Source organism: Ovis aries, chromosome 26 (assembly GCF_016772045.2).
Source record: "Ovis aries strain OAR_USU_Benz2616 breed Rambouillet chromosome 26, ARS-UI_Ramb_v3.0, whole genome shotgun sequence".
Lineage (NCBI taxonomy): Eukaryota > Metazoa > Chordata > Mammalia > Artiodactyla > Bovidae > Ovis > Ovis aries.
The window spans coordinates 10,782,224-10,808,695 of record NC_056079.1 but is presented as its reverse complement, the minus strand read 5'-3'; the positions used below and the strand labels follow the sequence as shown (position 1 = coordinate 10,808,695).

The 26,472-nt window shown below is 36.9% G+C and overlaps 1 protein-coding gene and 1 non-coding gene across 2 annotated transcripts in view; both read right to left on the bottom strand.

Moving 5' to 3' along the window:
* TENM3 (teneurin transmembrane protein 3) overlaps window positions 1-26,472 on the bottom strand; it is a 2,757,765-nt gene that overhangs the window by 2,187,897 nt on the left and 543,396 nt on the right. The gene's annotated exons all lie outside the window — the stretch shown is intronic.
* On the bottom strand, window positions 12,930-13,036 carry LOC114111090 (U6 spliceosomal RNA). The gene has a single exon (XR_003587219.1). It is a non-coding gene; the product is annotated as a U6 spliceosomal RNA (small nuclear RNA).

Sequence of the window (26,472 nt, the reverse complement as noted above, 5' to 3'; positions counted from 1 at the left end):
ATTAGTTTTACTTAGGATTCAATTAGTTAGGTGAGGCCTGGATCTTAGAAAAAGCTTAAAAGGAAAGGAATGGAGATTATCACAGTTGGTCCTGAGTGTTTCACAAAGAGTGAGACATGGAAAAAAATATATAGGCACACACACACACACACACACACACACACACACACACACACACAGGACACACACACACATAATGTATTCCTATCTCCTTGACTTCAGGAAACAATCTATTACTTTAGGAAAGGAAAAACTATGGATCTAAAAACACATTTATGTGCACCATAAAACAAAGCATTCAGTTTATAAGATGGCAAAATAAATTTGGATTAATGTTTTAAATATATACAGATCTAAAACAAGAATGATAACCGATTAAACAGACCAAAGCATGATCTGGAAAACACACGGTTATAATTTAAGCATTAGACAGCTCCAAATAAGCACGCTGTGTCTAATTCTTGGTTTTATAACTTGATGCTTTATAATTTACATTTTTCCCATGCACAGGGAACATTTGTTATCCACAGAGATGTGTAAAAATGGATTTATTTCAAGATGATAAATCTAGAGGCATTGAGGGTGTTGAGAATTTAGAGAATTAGGATTTTACCCTTTTACCTACAGTTATTTATGTTGTTTTGAACCATGGGATCTCCTTTTAACTGTTGGTTTGAGAACACTGCCAACTTTTAAACTGGAAAGTAAAGTTTTCTCTTTAGAATACGAGAGCTTACAGAATTTTATACCGCTTCATGAGACAGAAAAGAGTACCTTCCAAGAGTGTTTGTCACTTGGGGAGATGTTTGCCTTAAACTCAAGAAGAATGATCTAAGAAGGGAGTCTAGATAACTGTGACCATTTCAAGTTGAGTAGATATTTTTCATCTTAAATTTAACACTGTCTACAGGAAAACAATAAGAGAAAATCAGATTTCCAAAGAAAGTCAATGAAAGGTAAGAGTCTAGAGGTCCCATTACAGAACAGTATTGTAAAATACTGAAATATCAAGTGGGTTTTCTTCCACAAATGAAACGCATGTAACTTTACCTTTATTTTCAAGAATAACTGAGGTGCAAATATAGGTAAAGTGAGTTGGAGGCAGATTCAGCATCTTAGGGAAATGTAATTTTCGCTTGGTTTGACTAATGTCTCTAGTCAAGCTAGAGAAGTGTTAATTTTAAACTATCACTATTAGACAGTCTGACAATGGGAAAATAACTGTTGTTCCCACAGTCTCTTTGGAAATGTTTTTCCAGTATAGAGGGCAAGTGTGAATTCCATCCAAAGACATTAAAGCTCAATGGACAATAGTAAAGTGCTATGTTTTGAATTTGATTAAAATAATGCATTTGGTCCTATGTAAGTAGATGTATATTTCTTCAAGAGGGGAATTGGAAAAAAGGCCTGTGCAAATAATTAGCACAGAATTTATTCCTCTAGACTCTATAACAGCAAAACTATCTTTGGGAAGGAATAAGCTGGAGAATACAGCAGTATTTCAGATAAAATTTGAACTGTTTTATGAACACGCACCTTATCACTGCCAAGGTAAAGTCTGTTCCCAAAATTTTCCATAGGTATGTAGACAAAATTCTTACATGCAACTTTTAACTTTGTTGTGTTCATTGCAATTGTAAAGGAAGTTATGAGATCTTTACCTCAGTTTCTTCAGTAAATTCAATTTCTCCATTAGCATATGGGGCTTCCCTGGTGGCTCAGTAGTAAAGAACCCACCTGCTAATACAGAAAACTTGGGTTCAGTCCCTGAGTGGGGAAGATCCCCTGGAGAAGGAAATGGCTACCCATCCAATATTCTAGGAAACCCCTTGGACAGAGGAGCCTGGAGGGCTTGGTCTATGAGGTTGCAAAAGTTGGACATGACTTAGTGGCTAAACCACCATTAGTGTTACTTAATAGTTATTGCAAAATAAATGAATATATTCTGAACTATTAACTAATCATTTACATAGATTTTTATATTAGAAATATTGATGAACATATGCTAGGTAATCCTGAGAACCTCTTAAAAATATCTGACTTCTGATTCATACATCAGTCCCTTTGATTGATCTCCATTACCAGAGAAACATTCTAGACTCCTTCAAAGTACAATTTTGAACACTGTCTACCCAAACCCCTAATTTTGAACACTATCTATCCAAACCCCCAAACATGCCGGGTTCCTCTGTCCAAAGGATTTTTCAGGACTACCTGTCTCTTCCTCTGATGTAGTCCCATGTAGTGAGCTGTGGTACCTTGACTTACATCTCACCTCTTAGTCTAACTCTCTGTAAATATATCCAAGTAAGCACTACTGTTATTCTTTCTTTCATTAAGCCATTATTTAGTGATTCACGGAATACAAAGATACAAGCAATGTGTCCCAGTCTTGAAGGAGCTGACAGCTGAGTGTATCCAACTTAGGTTACAGATTACACAAGCAACAGTATTAAAGACTTTCAGCTTCATTCATTTGAAAAACTTGCAATGGCATCATATTATCTAAAAATCCCATTCTCTTTGGTGTGTTGTTCATAATCATCTATCACCCATGCTTCAAAAACGGTCTCCTCCTGCATAGGCAACTTGAAGCTTTGGAGGGAAAGTATGATCATTTTATTCCAAACCTCTGAAATTGTAGTTCTCTTGTCTGGATGCCCTTATCATATCTCCAGGATTTCTTGAGATATAAACAATTTTCAAAATCCAGTTTATACCCTTTAGTAATAAAATGTCTTTATTGACTTTTACAGTTACCAGTTACACTTTTTACTATCAATATATCAGTTATTTTTGACCTGATGTTGGCAGCCCTTATACTGCACCTGTGTATTTTATCTTAACTTTCAAGTGTGCTTGTCTATCGTCTCCTGATGTCTTTACACAGTGTGATGTGCCATCTTCAGAAAATATTTGATGAATAAATTAATGAGTAGATGTATTTATCATATTATTATTTCTCAGTGGATATAAACTAATGCCTTATCTTAGAGGCATAATGCCTTTCAGATAATGCCTTATCTTAGAGGGAATTAAGACTCAAATATTAAGATGGGAAAATAAGTCCTTATTTGTTAATTTTAGTGAATGCAGAGATATAAAATTAGATGATGGAACCAAAGCAAAATAAAGTTCCCAAAAGGACTAGTTTGATAGGAATGTTATTAGCCCCAAATCACTTTGAGTACAAACCTAACATTTACAGAAAAGAGTAGGTGGACTGTTCAAGAGAAATTAAGACTGTAGGTGATTAACGGTTATCCCAGAGAATAAGGAATTGATTTAGAGATGGCATGACAGTAGGTACTAAGATGAAAATGCACTTTTGTGTCTACCTGTTGACTCTAGGTCTTTGGAAAATGTCTATCCAGGTGTTTTGTTCATTTGTAAATTAATTTAGATTGGTTTTTTTGCTATTGAGTTATATGAGTTCTTTATAAATTTTGAATATTAACTCTATGGCTTACGAACACTTTCCCCAATTCTGTAGGCTGACTTTTCATTTTGTTGACTTGTTTTTTTCTTGCTGTGTACAAACTCGCTAGTTTCAAGAAGTCCCATCTGTTTATCTTTGCCTTTGTTGATTTATTTTTTGTGTCAGATCTAAAAAAAAATCATTGTCAAGGCCAATGTTTAGAAGCTTATCTCCTATGTTTTCTTTTCGGAGTTGTATGATTTCAAGTCCTATGTTCAAATCTTAAATCCTGTTTGGATTGATTTTTTGTTAGGTCTTATGGCCTAATGTATGCTCTATTCTGAAGAATGTTTCCTGTGTTCGAGAAAAATGTATATTTCACTGCTGTTGAAAGAATATTCTATAAAATTCTGTTAGCTTCATTTGGTGTAAAGTATAGCTTAGGTCCAATGTTTCATTATCGATTTTCTGTCTGGGTGATCTAACCATTGCTGAAAGTGGGTTACTGAAGTATTTTATTATTATTATATTCTATTTTACTCTTATTCATCTGTTAAAATTTGCTTTGTATATTTAGGTGTTCCAAAGCTAAGTGCATATGTACTGTTACTTTGCCTTGATAAACTGGGTTCTTTATCATTATAGAATCACCTTGTCTTTTATTACAGCTTCTGCCTCAATCTATTTTGTCTGATTGAAGTGTAGCTACTGCTGCTCTCTTTCATTTCTATTTGCATAGAATATTGTTTCCTGTTCCTTCACTTTTGGCCAGTGTGTGTCTTTAAAGCTTAAGCTAGTTTTTTTGTAGGCAGCATGCAAGAGGTTACCATTGTTTCTTTAATCTATTCAGCCATTCTATATCTTTTAACTGGAAAATTTAGTTCACTTATATTTAAAGTATATATGGCAGGTAAGGCTGTACCACTGCCATTTTGCTAACTGAACTGTTTGCTAGGCATTTTTTATATACTCTTTCTCCTTCGCTTGCTGTCTTCTTTGTAATGTGCAGGGATGCTGCAGTGGGTACAGAGGTTGTTGTAGATATGATTTGATCAGTGGCAAATGCTATCGGGATCCAACATAGATAAGTTTGCTATTCTGCTCAGGTCTATGAGGGGTTACCTAGTGATAAAAGCTGTGAGGGGTCCCCAGTGTTAACAAGGGCTACTGAGGGTCTCATAGGCAAAGGCTGCTGCGGTTTTCTGCAGTACAGGCCACTGGGATACATGGTGACTCCTCCTGTGTGGAAAATACTGGTAGCCTTGATCTTTTCCTTGTGGCTTGGGCTTCCCCGATAGCTCAGTTGGTAAAGAATCTGCTTGCAATGCAGGAGACCCCGGTTTGAGTCCTGGGTGGGGAAGATCCCCTGGAGAAGGGATAGGTTACCCACTCCAGTATTCTTGGGCTTCCCTTGTGGCTCAGCAGCTAAAGATTCTGCCTGCAATGTGGGAGACCTGGGTTCAAACCCTGGGTTGGGAAGATCCCCTGGAGAAGGGAAAGGCTACCCACTCCAGTTTTCTGGCCTGGAGAATTCCATGTACTGTATAGTCCATGGGGTTGCAAAGAGTCGGACACAACTGAGCAACTTTCACGTTGACTTTCAGCATCTCAAGAAGTCTCAGCTGTGATATTCTCTGGCTATACTGACACTGAAGTTCCTTCATGCAGTTCCCTGGAAGGTGGGGGGATCTGGTCCTCTGCCCTGCTCTCCTGTTCTAAGGGAGGGATGCTCAGTCTGAGAAGTGTTGGCCTGGTGCTGAGCAATATCTGCCTGAGGGATGAGATGAGGAAGGCAAAACACAACCGTTCCTCCACCTCCTTTCATGCAGTTTCTGTCAGTGTTTTGCTCCTCCGTATGGCAGAAGTTTCTTAGGTGGATTCAGCTTTCTATCTTTGTTCATGTATAGCTGTCTTTGAGTTTTATGTTGGGGGACAGAACACAACAAAATACAGTATCAGGGAGGCATAAAAAAAAAACAACTTGTTTTTAAAATTCTCAATGGGGCTGGATACCGACAGATGTTAAAGCACGAGGTGAAGAAGTCAGTACAAACTTTAAAAAAGCTAGAAACCTCATCAGAAACGATTTCATTTTAAATTCTCTTCCAAGTTCTTTCTTGGTAAAATGTTATGCTTTATCAAAGTACAAAGTGTAATCTCTCTGTCTCAATGTTTTGCATTTCAAACTGCCACTTGAGGTCACTACATAGGATTTGCATAAACTGGTTCCCTAATAAAGGGCAGGCAACTAGTAAAATGTTATCTTCCTTCAGGCTAGAGGTTTGTTTGGAAATACTATTTTAGAAGTAAGATTGTCTTCATCTGCCAAGATCATTGGAACATTGGCTCTTGATTTCTCCACTGGAGGACTAAGTTTGAGGGGGAAAAAAAGGAGTTACGTTTTCATGGGGGACTATCAATCAGGAACATTTGGGAACATAAATGGGTTAGAAACATCTTTCATGTCCTACCTCCCAGTTCTTTTCAGTCATCTTATATTCCCATTTTGAACTGTGTGTCATTTTAATGCGATCTCATTGTGCCCCAGAAAAACCCTGCCTCATCATCTCCTTCTTTCTTTCTTTTACAGCAATGTGCCTGAAGACAGGAAAGGTTTCTTTTCAAAATGATATTTAATGACATTAGTTCTCAACCTCACTGTTTCAGAAAAAAATGGTAATGTAATGCCTTTTCAATAATGAAATAAAAGGGATAGCTGTAACAGTGAAAAAGATGTTTCCTGGGTAATATACTAGTGAAAATGAAGATCAAATTTTAAAACCTCATGTACTAAAAAATAAATAAATAGGCAAGGCACAACAAGCAGATCCAGCAAATGCTGAATGAAGCAAGTTGTTTTCCTTAGGTTTATGCAGTGACTAGCCAAGTTTCAAGAAGGAAAAGTGAACCCTAACCCTACACTAACTTTTTCTTTAGAGAACCGGCTGCACTTCCCTTTTCTTGTAGCTATTTCAGGTAGGCAGTTAATGTATTGCCAATACTTTTAAGACAACCAGCTAGTTAGCACATTTCCCTCTATCCACAGTCATGGATGGATCAATGAACATCTATGACATTCAGGTGTAGAACACCCTCTGGAATGCTTCACCTTCCTGGGTCAGGAATTGTCCAAGTGAGTATCAAGCTCAAGAGATTTTGGTTGGATCCCAGAAGATCAGAACTTACAGACTCAACTATCCTAACAGCTAACATTTACTGAGCACTTACTATGTGCCAGGTAGTAAGCATTCTAAGTACGTACATGCGATTACACCATTTAATCCTATGGCAACTTTCATGATAAACGTACTACTCTTTAGCCACTTTACAGATGATGAAACTGGGGCAAGAAATTGAAGATTTTGGTGAGGAGACAATGCAGAGCAAAACTGCAAACTCAGGCAGTCTGTCTCCAGGGTCTCCGTCTTCCTCATTCAACTCTACTTTGCTCAGTGGACCAAAGCTCCCTTTTCTAAGATAAAGCTTTCTCCTTTGCCTGCAGCAGGATGAGGTGCAGGCATTTTTAGCTGTCTTCTAAGTAATTTGACACTGATTTTAATTGCTCTGTTGCCACTTGTTATGGTGGGTTATGGAGTAGGAAAGTAAAGGCTAGGATGAGTAGGGAACCATGACTCTCATTATTTAATAACTTAACCAAGATTATTCCTGCCAATCATAACTAGCTCCCCCGCACCCCCCGCAATTCAAGATGTATATATTTTTAATTTGGCCAAGGGGGGAAAAGGGGCAGCTTTTTCTTATCTTTGTTTCTTAATTGGCAAATTCATCCAAAATTTGCATACACATATATGCATCTGTTTTACTGTGCTTTTGTTTCCCCTTTAAAATTAGATAGAACTGAAAGTACAATTTGAGGAAGAGATAAATCGGCATGTTCTGTAATTGCAAATAGTTTGTTTCTAAATGTGAAAACTGGTTGTGCTTATCAACTTATTTGCTAATACCCAATGAATGCTTTTCTAGATAATTTTGCATGTATATTTATCAACTGTTTTTGGTATCTATTTATTTTTGAACAGAGGGAACATTCAGTGAGGAAGGGGAAAAAAGAGTTCATGTTACTGTTAATGGTCTAAATACTAGCCTAGTTGTTTATTTCGCATGTGCTTACCACATGTATCTTGCTATACATGTAGGAAAGAAAATATTTAAGAGCAAATAAAACAGCTCGATTCAGGCATAGTTATATTGTCAAGACAGTTCCAATAGCAATTAAATTACATTACTCTGAAAATAATATTTTATATACAGGCATGATTGAATTGGCTGTTATGACAGTCACTGGAATTTTCACAAGAAAGATCTGATTTTTTTTTTTTTTTAATCTGACTCTTCTGTCATGGCACTTGCTTAGCTAAGTACATCAATTGGATTTCTAACTACAGTGATTTATAGGGCATACCTTGATATCATTCCTACACTATTTAATTTTGCTGCTTCTTTTTACTTTGATTCTACATTAAATAATTAAATTAAGAATATTTTCCAAAAAAGATTAAAAAAATTTATAAGATGGCTCTTTCAGCAAACCTATGATGATGATATTAATGATGATAGCTGCTGCCACTGCTAAGTCGCTTCAGTTGTGTCTGACTCTGTGTGACCCCATAGACAGCAGCCCACCAGGCTCCCCCGTCCCTGGGATTCTCCAGGCAAGAACACTGGAGTGGGTTGCCATTTCCTTCTCCAATGCATGAAAGTGAAAAGTGAAAGTGAAGCCACTCAGTCATGTCCGACTCTTAGCAACCCCTTGGACTGCGGCCCACCATGTCCTACCATGATGATAGCAGCCACCATTTATTGAGTTTTGCTAAATATATAACTATACAGAAAATACTTTATTCAATCTTCCTAAAAAACTATGAACTATACATTATTACCCCTTCACACAGAAGAATAAAGTGAAATTTAGAGGAATTAAGTAAATTACCAAAGGTAGACCAGTAAAGTGGTTCAATCAAGGTTTAAATCCAAGTCTTTATAACTGGAAAGACCTCACTCTTCACTATTTTACAAACTACCATCCATACTTTTCGATTCATGACATAAATCACTCCAAAATAGTTTTTTTACAAAATCATGGCAAAAGGCTGTCATGGAAAACAGGCTACCATACATTCAAATCAGGAAATAGATATTTCACTATTTAGTTTCACTGAATTCAGCAACATGTGATCTAATTCTAAATAAACATTATGAAGCATAATTTAAAAAAACTTGTTTACAAGCTTCCTGGAATATTTCCTACTGAATCTAGCAGACCAAATATTGTACCAAAATTGCATTCTGTCCTTTTATATATAAAGCAGGACATTTAAAACTTCAGGTATTAAAATTCTGTATACAATTTGAATATCTTCTGATACATGAGGTATTATAACTGCAGAACAAACCCTGGAGGAATGTCACTACTATTTTTCTAAGTCTTTTTCTGCCCTGAAATCAATTGCTTTGTAGGAATCAATCATCTAATTAAGATTTTATATTGTTCATTAAAAAAATCATTTGCATTGCTCACAGACAATATATTTCTTGCAACATAATTTTTCTTTTCAACAAATATCAGTTCAGCTCAGTTCTCCCTCAGTCATGTCAGACTTTGCAACCCCATGGACTGCAGCATGCCAGGTTCAACAAATACAGTAAGATACAAAAATAAAGTTTTTTGTTATTTGGCTGCTCCAAAAGCACTCCTGCTAGCCTCTACTGTACACAGCTGCTGGTTTGGCCAAAGGTTTTTCAGAGCCTGGGATGAAGCTGACTTCACTCTTAGACTTCACTCAAGCTTACTCTGTGTTTTAGTCAATGGCACTGAACCATATGCATCTTTGCAATTCATTCAATTCTCCCCCTCCCCAAGGCACATAGAGACAAAATATTCGAATAAGTCCAAGAACTATGGAAAAAGAGGGCAATGTTAGGTTAAACAGGGCCATGTCAATTTCAGCATACAAAATATCCATAGTTAATGTCAAAAAGAGAAACAGATGCAGGATACAGCATGCTTGGGGCTGGTGCATGGGGATGACCCAGAGAGATGTTATGGGGAGGGAGGTGGGAAGGGGGTTCATGTTTGGGAACGCATGTACACCCATGGTGGATTCATGTCAATGTACGGCAAAACCAATACAGTATTGTAAAGTAAAATAAAGTAAAAATAAAAATTAAAAAAAAAAAACCTCAAAAAAAAAAAAAAAAGAAAACACTGCGCATTGGTTTTAACTGTCAGGGGCAGCTGGGGCTTTATTTTCAATGAATAGTGTTTTATCAAGAATTTTCTTGATAAAAATAAACAGTAATAGAATAGAAATTTCAGTAATCATGCAAAGTGGTAATTTTGACTAGAGATTTCTATTCCTAAAATTATTTGCTTGAATAAATCTTCATCAATATTCATGAAGAAGAGAGTTTAAAATTTAAAGGAATAATTATTGTATGAATGAACTATTTCAGTGAAATATATATTATGATAAAAAGAAACAAAAGGAGATTAGTATTCATTTTGCTTTCCATCCTTAACTTTTACTGAATTCTAGAAAGGAAATGAAGACCTTGACTTCTATGAGTTATTTCTGAATTCCACGACCAACGATAAACAATGAGTTGAGTTGTTTTTATGAAAGGAAAATTTGTTTTCCATGCTATTTAACAAAAAGAGTTATGAAGGCTTACAGCAAGTACACAACAAGCTACAAATGGGTAAGACAAGCTGAAACAAACAGTAAATAGTCACAAAGTAAGAAATCACAAATGCGATTAACACATAAAATATGGAATATATAAAATGTGACTGGTACTGAAAACTCCAATCTCCATTGTAATAATCTCTCCAGAATCATTTCCCCTATTTGGTGACACAGTCAAATACTTCCCCACCCACCGCCCACCCCCCTCCCCCACCCTCACAAAAAAAAGAACAAAATGAAATAAGCTTCACATCAGAAATTGATCAGATGCTTTTTCCTGATTTCTGGTCGGTTGTTAGCATCACTGAACCACTCGGTACCTGAATCATGCTGTTCTGATGGTCTTTTTAAATACAGCTCTAAGCATGGCACATTTTCTTTAATATATTTCAAAGTATTTCCAATCTCAGGAGTAAGGCTCTTCGTTAAACCAACCAACCGTGACATGGGAGAAACTTTATGATTTCACTTGCTTGTCAACTATGTCACATCTCCTGCTTACCCTGACCCCCGCAAATTGTGTTTGTTTTTTTTTTCTTTTCACTCTTTTGATAGAGCTAACGTTTCCTACTTTTGTGTATACTTTATTTTGTTCCCATCATCTATTTCTCTGCCCTTATATCTATTTCCTCTCTGTGTACCTGTTAAATCCCCAATCAGTCTTTAAGAGCAAATACTGCTGCTGCCATGTTACTTTAGTCCTGTCCAACTCTGTGCGACCCCATGGACGGCAGCCCACCAGGCTCCCCCGTCCCTGGGATTCTCCAGGCAAGAGTACTGGAGTGGGTTGCCATTGCCTTCTCCAATGCATGAAAGTGAAAAGTGAAAGTGAAGTCATTCAGTCATGTCCGACTCTTCGCGACCCCATGGACTGCAGCCCACCAGGCTCCTCCGTCCATGGGATTTTCCAGGCAAGAGTGCTGGAGTGGGGTGCCATTGCCTTCTCCGAAGAGCAAATACTACCTCTCCTGAAAATCCTTCTTTGGTATCCCAGGCTCTGGAGGTCCAGAATCACTTATCTTCCATTTTATGTAACACAGAGATCTAATTATCTCTTTATAAGCATGTGACCCCTAGGATGTACCAAATTCCATTCTTGTAAGAATATCCAACACTAAGGCTAATGACTGTCTCACTGTAGGTTTTTAATAAATGATTAATGAATAAAATAGGTAAGGAGGAAATCAAAGTGCACCTCCATAAAATAACTGCCAACTAAAGAGGAAGAGGTATCCGTGCTTATACAGTGTGGGGAGTTTGCCTGATCAATAAATGGTTATGATATACCTGTATTTCAGGTATTTCAACTACATATACAACTCACTTCCATAAAACACATGAAAGGTTGTCCATGAAACTTCCCTCAGCTTTATTAAAGTGGAGATTTTGTGTCTCAAAATTTATTTTGAAGAAAGTCATCTCTATACCCTGAAGACTTAAGTCATATAACACAAAATATGGCTATAATTGCCTTGAAAGGGTGCCACTGCTCTTCTTTCCTGGTAACTAGCCTGCTTTAATAGTGCCTTTCCAGACAATCTGATCAAAGCAGGAGTATAAAGGAAATAGAAAAAAAAATTTCCACGAAATTAGAAATGACCGTTGGGAGGGCCATAGCCTCACCTTTTGAACAATGTAGTTAATAACATCATTTCATTGGTCCTGCAAAATCAGCTTCTCAACTCTATGACTTGCAATTTCAGGCTTTTGTGTGTGAGTGTACTCATGCGAAGAGTTGACTCATCGGACAGGACCCTGATTCTGGGAGGGATTAGGGGCAGGTGGAGAAGGGGACGACAGAGGATGAGATGGCTGGATGTCATCACCGACTTGATGGACATGTGTTTGAGTGAACTCTGGGAGTCGGTGATGGACAGGGAGGCCTGGCATGCTGCAGTTCATGGGGTCACAAAGAGTTGGACATGACTGAGTGACTGAACTGAACTGAACTGAACTGAACCTCCATTATCTATCTGAATTTGAAAACAAATGTAGATGAACTCATTATTATAGTGGTGGTTTTTGGCATACATTAACATGAATCAGCCATGGGTACACATTTACCCCACCGTCCTGAACCCCTCTCCCACCTCCTTCCTCTTCCCATCCCTCTGGGTTGTCCCAGTCCACCGGCTTTGGGTGCCCTGCCTCATGCACCGAGCTGGCACTGGTCATCTATTTTACATTTGGTAATAGACATGTTTCAATGCTATTCTCTCAAATCATCCCACCCTCACCTTCTCCCACATAGTCCCAAAGTCTGTTCTTTACATCCATGTGCTCTCTTGCATATAGGGTCTTCGTTACTGTCTTTCTAAATTCCATATATATGCATTAATATACTGTATTGGTATACTGTACTCCAGTTTCATCCACCTCATTAGAACTGACTCATGTGTTCTTTTATACGGCTGAGTAATATTCCATGTCGTATATTTACCACAGCTTCCTTATCCATTTGTCTGCTGATGGACATCTAGGTTGCTTCCATGTCCTGGCTATTGTAAACAGTGATGCAATGAACATTGGGGTACACGTGTCTCTTTCAGTTCTGGTTTCCTCGGTGTGTATGCCCAGCAGTGGGATTGCTGGGTCGTATGGCTGTTCTATTTCCAGTTTTTTAAGGAATCTCCACACTGTTCTCTATAGTGGCTGTACAAGTTTGCATTCCCACCAACAGTATAGGAGGGTTCCCTTTTCTAAACACCCTCTCCAGCATTTATTGTTTGTAGACTTTTTTCTTTTCTTTTCTTTTTTTCAATTTTTATTTTTACTTTATTTTGCTTTACAATACTGTATTGGTTAAAAATATGGAATGCTTCACAAATTTGCGTGTCATTCTTGCGCAGGGGCCATGCTAATCTTCTCTGTATCGTTCCAATTTTAGTATATGTGCTGCTGAAGCGAGCAGTGTTTGTAGACTTTTTGATGGTAGCCTTTCTGACTGGCATGAGATGGTATCTCATCGTGGTTTTGATTTGTGTTTCTTTGATAATGAGTGATGTTGAGCATCTCTTCATGTGTTTGTTAGCCATCTGCATGTCTTCTTTGGAGAAATGTCTGTTTAGTTCTTTGGCCCACTTTTTGATTGGGTTGGTTATTTTTCTAGTATTGAGCTGCATGTGCTGCTTGTATATTTTGGAGATTTATCCTTTGTCGGTTGTTTTGTTTGCTATTATTTTCTCCCATTCTGAAGTCTGCCTTTTCACCTCGCTTATAGTTTCCTTCATTGTGTAAAAGCTTTTAAGTTTAATTAGGTTCCATTTGTTTAATTTTGTTTTTATTTCCATTACCCTGGGAGGTGGGTCATAGAGGATCTTATTGTGATTTATATCAGAAAGTGTTCTGCCTATGTTTTCCTCTAAGAGTTTTATAGTTTCTTGTCTTACATTTAGATCTTTAATCCATTTTGAGTTTATTTTTGTGTATGGTGCTAGAAAGTGTTCTAGTTTCATTCTTTTACAAGTGGTTGACCAGTTTTCCCAGCACAACTTGTTAAAGAGACTATCTTTTCTCTATTGTACATTTTTGCCTTCTTTGTCAAAGATAACGTGTCCACAGGTGTGTGGATTTATCTCTGAAGATCCAGTGTTTTTATCTACATTTCTGTCCCCGGTGGCCCCATGCATAGACAGAGACGCTATATTAAAAAAATACATTTAGGATGGTTACTGATCATAACACCTCATGGTTTATTTTGAGAACAAATCTACACCTGGTTGAACAAGACAGATATAATTTGATCCTCGAATAGCATGAGAAAATGAGATTTTTCTGAAGTCTCTCAGAACCATGACTACAAAATCTGAAAAATTAAACAATATGCTCTAATTTAACAAAAAGTTTCTTGAAACTTAAATTGATTACCAGTGTTGCCCAGGTTCAGTTTATGTCTCAATTCCTTGCCTGCCAGTTAATGGAGGTATGGCCCAGAATTGGCAAGAAGCATTTTTAACATGTCCCCAATCACACACTTAAGTTAGGACAACACAATGTTTCTCTTAGATTGGAATAAGAAATTTTATTTCTGTCCCATGAGCACATTTGATACATCAGTTTGTTTCTGATGGCATATTCCTGCCAAAATCATATACTGACTATAATTCTTTGGATAATAATAATAAAGCTAGTTGATCGTAACACATTGATCCCTTAAGTGGAGTTAATCACAATAGACTGAAGCTGTAACTCACACCATAAGTTACACAGCAGTTGAGCTGTGAATAAGACACCATCAATATGCTGATGAAAACAGGTGACTTTTCATGCAGAAATACACTACCACTTCAATACTGAAAAACGACTTTCTGTACTACTGTGAATATTCTGGGAGAAAAAAAAAAAAGACCCAACTGTTTAGTTTTCTCAGGTAAAACTCTCAGTGAATTCACTGAGAAGTTTTCCTAAGTAAATAGTGCAAAAATAGCTCATTTAATTTTTCCTGGGGTATTTTATGGTTATATAATAAAGTCAAATATACATGCCCAATAAAATTTGCTATGAGTCAGCTAAGGGATCGGTACTTAATTTTTTTACTGTGTACAAATACTTGAGGTATAGAGCTTCATTCCCTTATTATTTATTGTTATTTCTTATCTTGACATAAGAACTGTTCTACAAGGGATCTGATAAATATAGCAAAACTGAAGAATCATTCCGTCTACTCCACTAAATTTGCATCTGTGCTCTCCATGATGACTCTGCATTTTATTCTCTTTCATATTTCAGAGTGGGTATGTCACATCTGAAATATGAAAGAGAATTCCACTATGAAGCATAGCCTTAACACACAGAAGTGCCAAACTGATGAAAACAACAAATTGAAAAGAAATGAAGCAAGCTCTAATGAACAGGCAAACATGACTCTTTTAGCACAGAAAAATCAATGAGGTGAAACAGTTTCCTCATCAAACGAAGAAGGTGAAAATCAACCTATCATTAAACCTTATAATTTCTCACTTCAGACCAACAATACACACGGTACCACCATTTTAAAATGTCTGATTTCCACCACTGAAAGTTCAGTAAAGTATGTTTCTTTATCAACTCCCACTTATTTGTTAACTTTTCTCATTTTGATTTTTTGGAGTGTTTCAGCAGTCAGCCATGACCTTCTAGTTATGAAAACTAAGTACCCTCTTTAAGTCTACACTGCTCATAACAGCTGTAGTATTTGAAACTCTATCTTGGTTTCGATGAGAGTTCATTGTTCTTATCCTCTTTTCAACTGCTTAACAGTTTCTCTAAAATATCCTGTGGTGTTCACTGTAGACTGAATGTTTGTTCCCCCACCTGTGAATTCATATGTTGAAACTCTGACCTCCTAAATGATGGTGGTGTGGGGCCTTTGGGAGGAAACTGGGTCATGAGGGCTCCACCCTCACGCGTGGAATTAATGCCCTAGAAGAAGAGACACAAGAACTGGTTCTTCCTCTGCTCTACACCCTGTGAGGATACAAAGAGAGCACAGCCATCTGCAACCCAGGAGAACCCTCAGCAGACATCAACTCTGCTGGTGCCTTGATCTCTGACTTCCAGTCTCCAGAATTGAGAGGGATAAACTCCTGTTGATAAGTCTACGGCATTACTATACAGAGAGAGGAGAAGTCTGAACTGCTATGGGCTTCTCTGGTAGCTCAAAGGACAAAGCGTCTGCCTGCAATACGGGAGACCTGGGTTCGAACCCTGGGTCAGGAAGATTCCCTGGGGAAGGGAATGGCAACCCACTCCAGTACTCTTGCCTGGGAAATCCTGTGGATGGAGAAGCCTGGTAGGCTACAGCCCATGGGGTTGCAAAGAGTCAGACATGACTGAGCGACTTCACTTTCACTTACATATGCATATATATGTGTGTGTGGGTGGGTATACATATACACGTGCGTGTGTTTTTCCTACCACTGTTATATCATTCATAAGAGATAGAAGTGTTCAAAGGTTTTGCCTTTCATATCTTCTTTTTTATTCTCCCTGCATTCTTCTTCCTACCTCTCACCTAACACTTTCAGAACTTCAACTATAGTCTCTATGCAGTTGACCCCAGAATATTTATCTATAGTTCTATTTCTGTTCTAAACCCCAGTCTTGAACTTCAGCTTCCAGTAAGGTATCTATGTAAACATCCTAGGGGCATGAACTGCCTGGCCTCACACTGACCTTGTGATAATCTGTTCATCCAGTCCACAAACAGTGGACTTGCTATGATACAGACACTTCATTCACCACCCAGGATACAAGGACGAGTAGGACGCAGCCATGGTCCTTGTGCTACTCACAATGGACACACACAAATAGACACATATAATAAAATGTGACATCAGTACCATTGACCAAAGATCTGTAAGGACACACAGCAGGTTCTTCTTATAATCTGCTCTCCTAGTTGTATCCCATTTACCAGCCTTCTAAACCCCAAATCTCAGATTTATTCTTGACTCCTTCAGCTGACCATTCCTTTTACATCTAAATCTGGTTTGTAGAAGCCTCTTGCTTTCGACTCCTTTGCTCTGGAGTGCATCCCCTACTGTCCGACTCTAATAATCTCAGTTCCTTTTGTCTCTGGTTTCCTTAACACACAGTAGGGACTCTCTACAATTCAGTATCAACATATTTTCTCTTCCTTTTTAATACATGCCAACACTCGCTATTAAGTTAGGCAACATACATTTCCAAAGCAAGTTTTTTGGCTGTTTTCTTTTTTCCCCCCTCCTAATGAATTACTGTTGCCCCTGGCTCAGAAAATTAAACCTCAATATATTATCTAAGTTTATGTCAAATCTCAGTTGCATGATAAAATTTGCTAATCCTTCTACCAAAAAAAAAAAAAGGCTTTCCAGGTGGCTCAGTGCTAACGAATCTGCTTGCCAATGCAGGAAATGTAGATGCCGTTTCAATCCCTGGGTCAGGAAGATCCTCTGGAGGAGGAAATGACAACCCACTCCAGTATCCTTGCCTGTAAAATCCCATGACAGAGGCCCCTGGTGGAGTATAGCCCATAGAGTCGCAAAGAGTCGGAAAGGACGGAGCCGCGTGCACTATCTAAACATCACTTTCTTCTCTGACTTCCCAGGGACCTCTGTTTGCATAGCCTTCCAACTTAGGATATTATGAGAAGTGCTACAGTTCCACGCATACTTATTCACACACAGTTATTCTCCTTATTAGACCAGGAGAGAGCGTACTAGAAAGAGCAAGTTTTCAGGATAAGATGGATCTGCCATTTACAAACTAATAGCTTGTTCAAGTTACTTAACCTCTCTGAGTCTTCATTTTCTCATCCATAAAATTAAATGTGATAAATAATGTAAAGTACCTTGTAGGGTACATGGAATATTGCAGGTACTCAATATAAAGTCTAGCTATAATAATAATGAAGACTGTAAGTATAAGCTGATTGTAGAAGGGAGCTATGCTCTTCCAGTCCATTATTCTTTTGACAGGATCTAACAGAGCCCTTTGCCTGTACTTGACCTTCAATGAATGCAGTTCCTATGAATGAATATATAGATGTTACACTGCCTCACAATACAGTTCTCTTTCTCAGAACATGTCAGAGCTGCCTCAGGACATGGATTGTGCTCTTCACAAAGCAACCTCTACACACTTTACCTAGAAACAGAAGTTTGCCACACAATTGCTTCATTATATGCTTCCATTCATGCTTTTGAAATAATTTTGGAAATGAAATATTCGTACAATTTAAAATGTGTACAAGGCTTACTTTTAAAATAAAGCATATGAATATAACACACATTTGTAATTTTGTACAGTTTTGAAGCTATTAACATCATCTTGAAACGGTCAATCTCTTTTTCTATCAACAAATGTCTTATCAAATACTAAGTATTTTATATCATAAAGAATATTTTGAAGTAACCACTCAAAACATGGAGGTGGCTATTTTTTCAAATGCTCTGCAAATATATAATGATGTTTTATATTGCATTTTAAAATATTTTGGCAGGATAAATACTTTCCTATGTCCCTCTGCAGTTAAGGTAATACTTTTTCAAAACAGGCAAAATATTACTCTTATATGACTTTCAGAGGAAAAATGGTCCAGGTTCCATTCAACTTGATTATTGATGGAACTAATAAGATGGGAAAATCGGCCCAAAGAGTATTTGAGAAACTAGAGATTTATAGGCAATATTAAGATAAGATTTCTGGATTCGATATGAAACTTGATGGTGTCCAGCAGGGCCATGAACTGGAATGTTTGGGGTTGTTTCATTTAGAAACATTTGTATCTCTACCAGACAAAAATCTGTAAGTTAACTTCTATTTCGATAGAGCTGTAAAACAGCACTTATAAGAGTCAGACCAGCACTGCTCAGAGAGAATATCCAGGGCTATCTCTTCCCTTTGTCTGTTTCAGGTAATACTATCAACATAGCCACTTTTGATACTGAAGTAATATCAGCCAAGATATATTTGCATGTATTGGCAACACTGGAAAGAAATATTTATTCCTTTCACTGGAATACTCTATCTTCATCTGTTGTGTTTGCTTTAATGAAATGAATGTCCTCACAACAAACTCCCCTAGAATGCTCTTGAGGAACTTCTAGAAAGTCTATAAAGAATAAAATGACACCGGGTACGGCAATTATTGATTATCTTAAATAACAAGAAAGACGTGCCCACGTCCTTCCACATTTCTCTAGGGGTGGACACTGGCCTCGCCCTGCCAAGCAGGTATCATAAGAGAAGTTTGTACTCCCCGTTCATATACAGCCCGGTGTGAGTTTTTAGCGTGTCAGTCAGTGAGTTAGAGGGAAAGGGTAAAGAGAAGCTAATCAGGATGAAATGAGATTAAAGGCTGTAAAAAAAAAATTAAAAAAAAATAAAGAATGAAAAATATCTGAAGAGCTGAGAAAGAAGAGAACACAATCAAATATACTTGTAGAAGTGAATTAAAATGAATCAAATGAAAAGAATTCTACACATAACCCACTGCTTCCTAATAATCTGTAATTCCTGGCAGGTCTAATCATTCATCTAAATCAATTAATCAATTATCTATACATTTGTAATTACTAATAACCCCAGATTTTTACCTTCTAGGAAATATAGCATATGCATCAATAGCAGTACATTTTATCATAAAATGTGAATTAAAATAGCACAAATTTAAAAAAACTGTCCAAGTAGTAAGAGGCCTATTTTTATGTATACTATTCTTACACTTATTCATTAAGGTGGAGTTTCCCTGGTGGCTCAGGCAGTAAAGAATATACCTGTAATGCAGGAGACCACGGTTTGATCCCTGGGTTGGGAAGATCCCCTGGAGAAGGGAGTGAGTACCCCTTCCAGCATTCTTGCCTGGAAAATTCATTAAGGTGTAGTGTGAAGAACTGCATGGTTCTATTTATAAACACACCATTGAGTCTTTCTGTCCCTGATTGACTTACCGTATTTCCAAAGGTACTGGTCTTGAATTAATGCTTTACTATACCCGTTCAGACATTTAATATGCACTTCAGCTATACCGTGTCTAAAGCATTCCTGACCTTGCCATTCTTGTTTTCACTTCTCTGTCTCAGTGAGAGGCACCCCCATCTAGCCAGTGGCTTACACCAGATAAACAGGCAGCCTCCTCTAGTCTTTTCCTTTCCCATGCTCAACACTGAGTCCACCACTATCTTATAATGACTTCTGACTCCAATATGAAAAAACAAAAAAACAAAAAAACCAAAAAAACAGTGTTACCAAGACCTAGAGATCGGATCACATAGAACCTACTATGTAACTTCCTGAGCCCTCCTTGTACCGCCTGGGCAACAGGTTTCTCACGAATACTTCACACAGAAGGTAACTTACAGCTGAGTTACCTTTTTCCCAGATTTTTCTGTAGCTAGTTTTCTGCATTACTCATATCATTCTCAGAGAGGTTTCTGACTGCCTTCTCCAAAATGCATCCCCAATATTTTCTATATCTTCATTTACTTTCAGATATCTTATCTACTTTTCCTTGTGACACTATCTACCGGCTAAGTTTTATTGTTTACTTTTATGCTTACTTCTTATCTAACTTTTCCCATTACAATGAAAGTTTCATATAAGAAGAGTTTTTCAGTTTTTGAAGTATCCCGACCTAGTGCCCCAAGACAGTGCTTGGTACCTGGCAGGCATTGACAAAATATATGTTGAATGGATAAATTTAAAATAAGTGGCTCAGATGATAACATGGAAAATAGTAACTTAAAAATTAATTATAATTTTTTCACTGATATGTATGATTAAAAATGCTGAAATGCAAACACTCTGTATAATTTTTCAGGAGCCTTATTGCCTATATTTATAGGAAACAACTGTCAATAGGACAATTTTATCCTATTAATACAGAAGAAACCAATAGTCATAACTGAGACATCATACTTCCTGAACAATGTTAACGATAAAGCAAATGATTCAATAAAAGTTTAAGAAATACACAAAATGATTTATGTTCAGAACCATTAGAGTCTATATCATTTGTTAAAATGTAAAGCATTGATTACTTGACTTTTCCTAATTCCATATTTATAAACATATTCTTCTAATAATAAATTCTGATAAAAATGTAGTTTTAAAATTTACCTACCACTATAATTTTACATATTCTGACCTTAGGCAGAAACTTTTAAGGTCCCATATTTCAAATCTGTATCCCTAAAATAACCAAATAGAAAATTTTAATACATATTTCAAATCTTTTAATGAGAGCTATTAAAAAAAATCAAAGTATTCATTCTAGAGATTAGTAATAAACCAGAATCCTAATTTTATAATTTGACAAATGGAACACATAATTATCCTAATGTAAAATCATTACACCTACAATAATTAATACTATGCCTCATTTTGTTTTTGTTAATATGGATCTGCATTATATTCTTACTCTCAAAAGACTAAACAGAAATTAAAAATTCCATTAAGCACTTTGAGAAGTGTGATCAAAAACTAGTAAGTTTTCATTACAACATCATGCCTGAGTGACAACTTTTCATTTTTGATGGATTTGTTTGACCGCAAGAATAGCCATAGACCTGGCTGTGAGAAAAAGCTGAGCCAGAAAACATTTATTCCAAGACTCCCCCTGGGTAAGAGGGGCTTGGCTACAGCTCTGACTCATCTTCTATAATAGCAGGCATCACTTGCCATTTTTAACATGATAACTAAACCATAACTCCGTCTCCAAGGGTAACAGAAATGACATGCAAGCCTGATGGTTTGAAGATTATGGTCTGCACCATTTCCTTGGTTTTGCCTAAAACATATCTCAACAGCTAATAAGACCTTGTTACCTTAGTTTCCTGTAAGGCATGCCTTTACTTGAGTTACCTTCTAATATACATTCCTGCTCCAGTTTCTGAAATGTGGTGTTTTAATCTTTTATAAATGCTATGCACTATTTCTTATATAAAGGCTAACACAATTAAAAATCTTTAAAACTTATTTTGGTGCACGGAGTCCTCTAACAAAAGAACTGACACATCCCTTCAAATAACTGATAATCATGGAGCCCACCTTGTTTCAGATGCCAGGAAAGTCAGTTCTAAATGAAAAATACAATATACATATTTAGCCTATATTTGTTATTAAGTTTGAAATCTCCTCCATTGGCAGGTGTTGAGGCTGTTTCAATTTTAATACTTTTTTGTATCAATTTAATTCAATCTATTCTCAGTTATCTCCAGTAATTTACTGTGGAGGCACAAAGGCTGTTAAAGTCAACAAATTTAGGAAAATATAGCATACAATAATATTAAAATGATCAAATGAGATACTATGAAATACCTTCCAAACTGTGAATCTTATCTGAAAATCTTTTTTCTTATAATGAATAGCTTTTGTCAATTACTTATCTGCTTTATTCGGTGTTATGCTTTATGTGGTTTAGTTTCTCCGCCCCCCCCCCCCCCCCCCCCGCCCTTTTTCATTTTCTTTGTTAAAAACAATTAGATGATCAATTGCATTTACAAACAAGGAAACAGAGACTCATGGTGGATAAGCCAACTTGCTGAAGGTCATGTAATTGGAATTGAATGTAAGTCTAAGGTCACCTCTGTACTTTATCTTTTCACTTCTTCTCAGTGCTTCAAGAAAGAGACTGTTCAAAATGGGGTAATGGGTTTCAAGGTAAAAAGCCCCATTCTTTACTAATTCTGCTAAGTCTAGTGAGGTAGAGAGTGGTTGGCACCACAGATTTCATCTCTTCTTTTCCTAAGGTAGACATGGATGTTACAGCTGCCTCCTATTTGACTTGGTACCTGATGCACTGTTTGAAAGTTTAATGCCTTAATCATTCGGAGGATGTTGTGCTGTTCTCTTCACGTTTCTACCAGTAATAATAAATTTTTGGCAAAATAGTTTCTGAATGCCTAGGATTTGTAAGCATTTACCAAGGACTTTGGGGGTGTATTAGAAAATACTAGCTGGGGGTGATGAACAAAATTTAATAAACACAATAAATAGTAGGTTATGTGGCATGTAGGATGTATTATGATGAAAACAGAACAAAGTAAGGAGGATCAGTAACGGTGGGGGAAAATAGCAAATTGAAATTTAGATAGGATTTGCTAAGGAAGACTTTGTTAAGAAAGCTATTCAATCAGAGCTGGAAGGAAGATGGGGGTTAATTTCATGAATACAATAGAGAAGAGTTTGCTAGGCAGAAGGAAGATCCAGAACAATGTCTTTAAGCCCAGCACACTTACAGCAAAATAAATAAGAACTGATTGCCAACATCCCCTGAATCTTAGAAAATGCAAGAGAATTCCAGAAAACATCTACCTCTGCTTTGTTGACTACACCAAAGCCATTGACTGTGGATCACAACAAATAGTGGAAAATACTTAAAGAGATGGGGATACCAGACCACGTTACCTGCCTCCTGAGAAGTCTGTATATAGGTAAAGAAGCAACAGATAGAACCAAACATGGAACAATGAGCTGGTTCAAAATTGGGAAAGAAGTACATCAAGGCTGTATATTGTCATTTAACTCATATGCAGAGTACATCATGAAAAATGCTGGCTGGACAAAGCACAAACTGGAATCAAGGTTGCCAGGAGAAATATCAGTAACCTCAGATATGCAGATGACACCACCCTTATGGCAGAAAGTGAAGAGGAACTGAAGAGCCTCTTGATGAAAGTGAAAGAAGGACAGTGAAAATGCTGGCTTAAAGCTCAATATTCAAAAAACAAAAATCATGGCATCCTATCCCATCACTTCATGGCAAATAGATGGGGAAACAGTGGAAACAGTGACAGACTTTATTTTCTTGGGCTCCAACACCACTGCAGATTGTGACTGCAGCCATGCAATTAAAAGACGCTTGCTCCTTGGAAGAAAAGCTATAACAAACCTAGACAGAATATTAAAAAGCAGCAACGTTATTTGCCAGCAAAGTTCCATACAGTCAAAGCTATGGTTTTTCCAGTAGCAGTCATGCATGGATGTGAAAATTGGACTATAATTGGATTATAAATTAATGCAAAGAATTGATGCTTTTGAACTCTGGTGTTGGAGAAGACTCTTGAGAGTCCCTTGGACTGCAATGAGATCCAACCAGTTAATCCTAAAGAAATCAGTCCTGAATTGATGCTGAAGCTGAAACTCCAATACTTTGGCCATCTGATGCAAAGAACTGACTCATTAGAAAATACCCTGATACTTGGAAAGACTGAAGGCAGGAGAAGAAAGGGATGACAGAGGATGAGATGGTTGGATGGCATCACTGATTCGATGGACAAGAGTTTGAGTAAGCTCTGGGAGTTGGTGATGGACAGGGAAATCTGGCGTGCTGCAGTCCATGGGGTCACAAAGAATCAGACATGACTGATCAACTGAACTGAACTGAGATGGGAGTGAGGTCTGGCCAATTATGAGGGATCTCATCTTTCCTTATGAGGACTTCTTCTTTTAGTTTAATGGAAATGGGAGCCAACAGGAGTGCAGAAATGACATGGTTTAATAATGCCATGGCCTAATCATTTTTTAGCAATCAATGTGACTGCTGTATTGAAAATGGATTTTAGAGGAACAAAGACAGTTTATCACACAGACAAGTCAGAGAGTCTTGTGTCATTCCTGGTGAGAGACGATGATGCTCTGTCTAGGATAGCACAAGGTGATGAGAAGTGTTTGGATTCTGGTTTTGGTTTTTAACTCACAGCCAGCTGGACTCCCTACCAGCTGATAGGAAAATCTACAGGAAGTTCAGGTGCAAGGCAAAAGCAAAGAAAACTGGGCCCAAATTCGGTTACATGGAGCCCCAGACACCTATTAAACATCACATCTCAGCACTCTCCTGGATCTGCTGAAGCCGTGAGTAACGACCAGGGCACCCTCTCCTTGAACCCAGGTATAGCCACAGTCTGTTCAATAGAGCCTTCCTGGCAGCCACTGACACAAGCGACGCTAGATGAGGGAGCTATTTGCCATCACATTGGGTTGCTGGTTAGCTAAGCATTTTTACCACGTGCATAATAATGTAGGTGTTCTTCTGTGCTCTGACAAATACTTAAAATGCTTTTATCTATGGTATGCATTTCAAATATAGGGTTTTTATTAGGGTGATTTATTCAGATCATTTTGATAGTAGAATATGGTCACTTCAGAGTTATATTTACTCTGAAAGTAAAATGTTTCCTTTTTGACTTAGAATCCTTAAGAGCTTGAGATAATCTGCCATTTTATAAGCCATAAATTTAAAATCAACATAGTAGTATTTCTTCCTAGCTTGTTTAGCAAAACACAAACTCAAAGGTGACCTATTTTTGTTTCACTTTATATATTGTGCAACATTTCAGATAAACTATAATTCTGGGTTAACGTTATTTATTTTAATAGCATTTGAAGGTCAATACTAACAGACTTTATTTTCTTTCAAAAAGAAAACTAGTTCATAGAAAGTATTCTAACATGATACATATGTGTTAATAGGGGGAAGAAGTTAAGTGAGCCAGCAAGCAGGTGATTTAGTAAATATGAATAACGTTCCAAGAGTAGAAGGTGAGAAAAGAAGGATTCATCAGTTTGTTGTTGCTATTGCTAGAACAACCATATCTAGGACCATGCTTCTATTTATAAGAAAAAAACACAGAATATAAATATTAATAGTTAAGTGTCTTTAAGCACCATGACAATTAATGTTTTTGATAGGAATATTAGGACTCAGAAAGATATTGACAGATTGAGTGATGGGCAGAAACTAACAAAAAGATATTTAATAAGGAAATTAAATTTATAATTTAAGAACTTTATTTTATGAACATATAATCTTGTGAAAGCATTCCAATATTTTAAGGATGGGGAAAATCTCCTATAATAGAGCAACAGACTGAGACCCTGGACACCTAGAATATTGCTCTATATTCTTAGAGTATTATTGATATGCACTGCAGGAGCCCTGTTTTCATCACTCTCATAATGATGGAGGTTTGCCTTGATCTCAGAACACTTTCATTTTTCATCTAAAAATTTACGTAAGCCCAGATACTGACTAATATGTCAGTAAAATGTGGCTAAACACTTCCCCAGCTTTTAATCACCCTATAATATGCAAGGTAATACAATACATGTACCTCAATTAAGTTCACACTGCAGAAAATTTAACTTTTAATGCATCTGATTTCTGGGTCTCAGAAAATTTTCCTACACACTACAGAATCTAATTTCATGTGAAGGCAAACACGGGATTATATTATTAGAAAACACTGCCTAATATTTATTTAATAACCTTTTTGAAAATCCTACTGAAGACAGAAATTGTACAATGTCTGCTCTCAGACTGCAATGGAATTAAGATAACGATGATAGGAAAACTTTAAAAAATAAGTAGAAATTAAATAACATGTTTCTAAATAACACATGAGTCAAAGAAAGAACCTCAAGAGAAATTTAAGTATTTTGAACCAAATGAAAATCAAAGCACAACTTATCAAAATTTTTGAGATACAGTGAAAGTGTGCTTAGAGGAAAATATGAGGTATTTAATGCATATATTAGAAAATATGAAAGATCAAAGATTAATCAACTTCATTTAGACCTTAAGAAACTAGAAAGAGAGCAAACTCAATCAAACTTGAAACTTTCCCACTAGGATCAGGAAAAAGACAGGGGCCTCCCCTCTCAGGACTCTTTGTCATCATTGTACTAAAAATCCTTGTTAGTGCAATACAGCAGAGTAAAGAAATAAATGGTATACAGATTAGGAAAACATACAACTGTCACTGTTCACATAGGACATGATCATCTATGCAGAAAATTTGAAAGAAAATTGACAAAAAGCTTCTTGGAATCAATAAGAAATTATAGCAAGATTATAGGATACAACGTTGAACAAGTGGAATTTGAAAT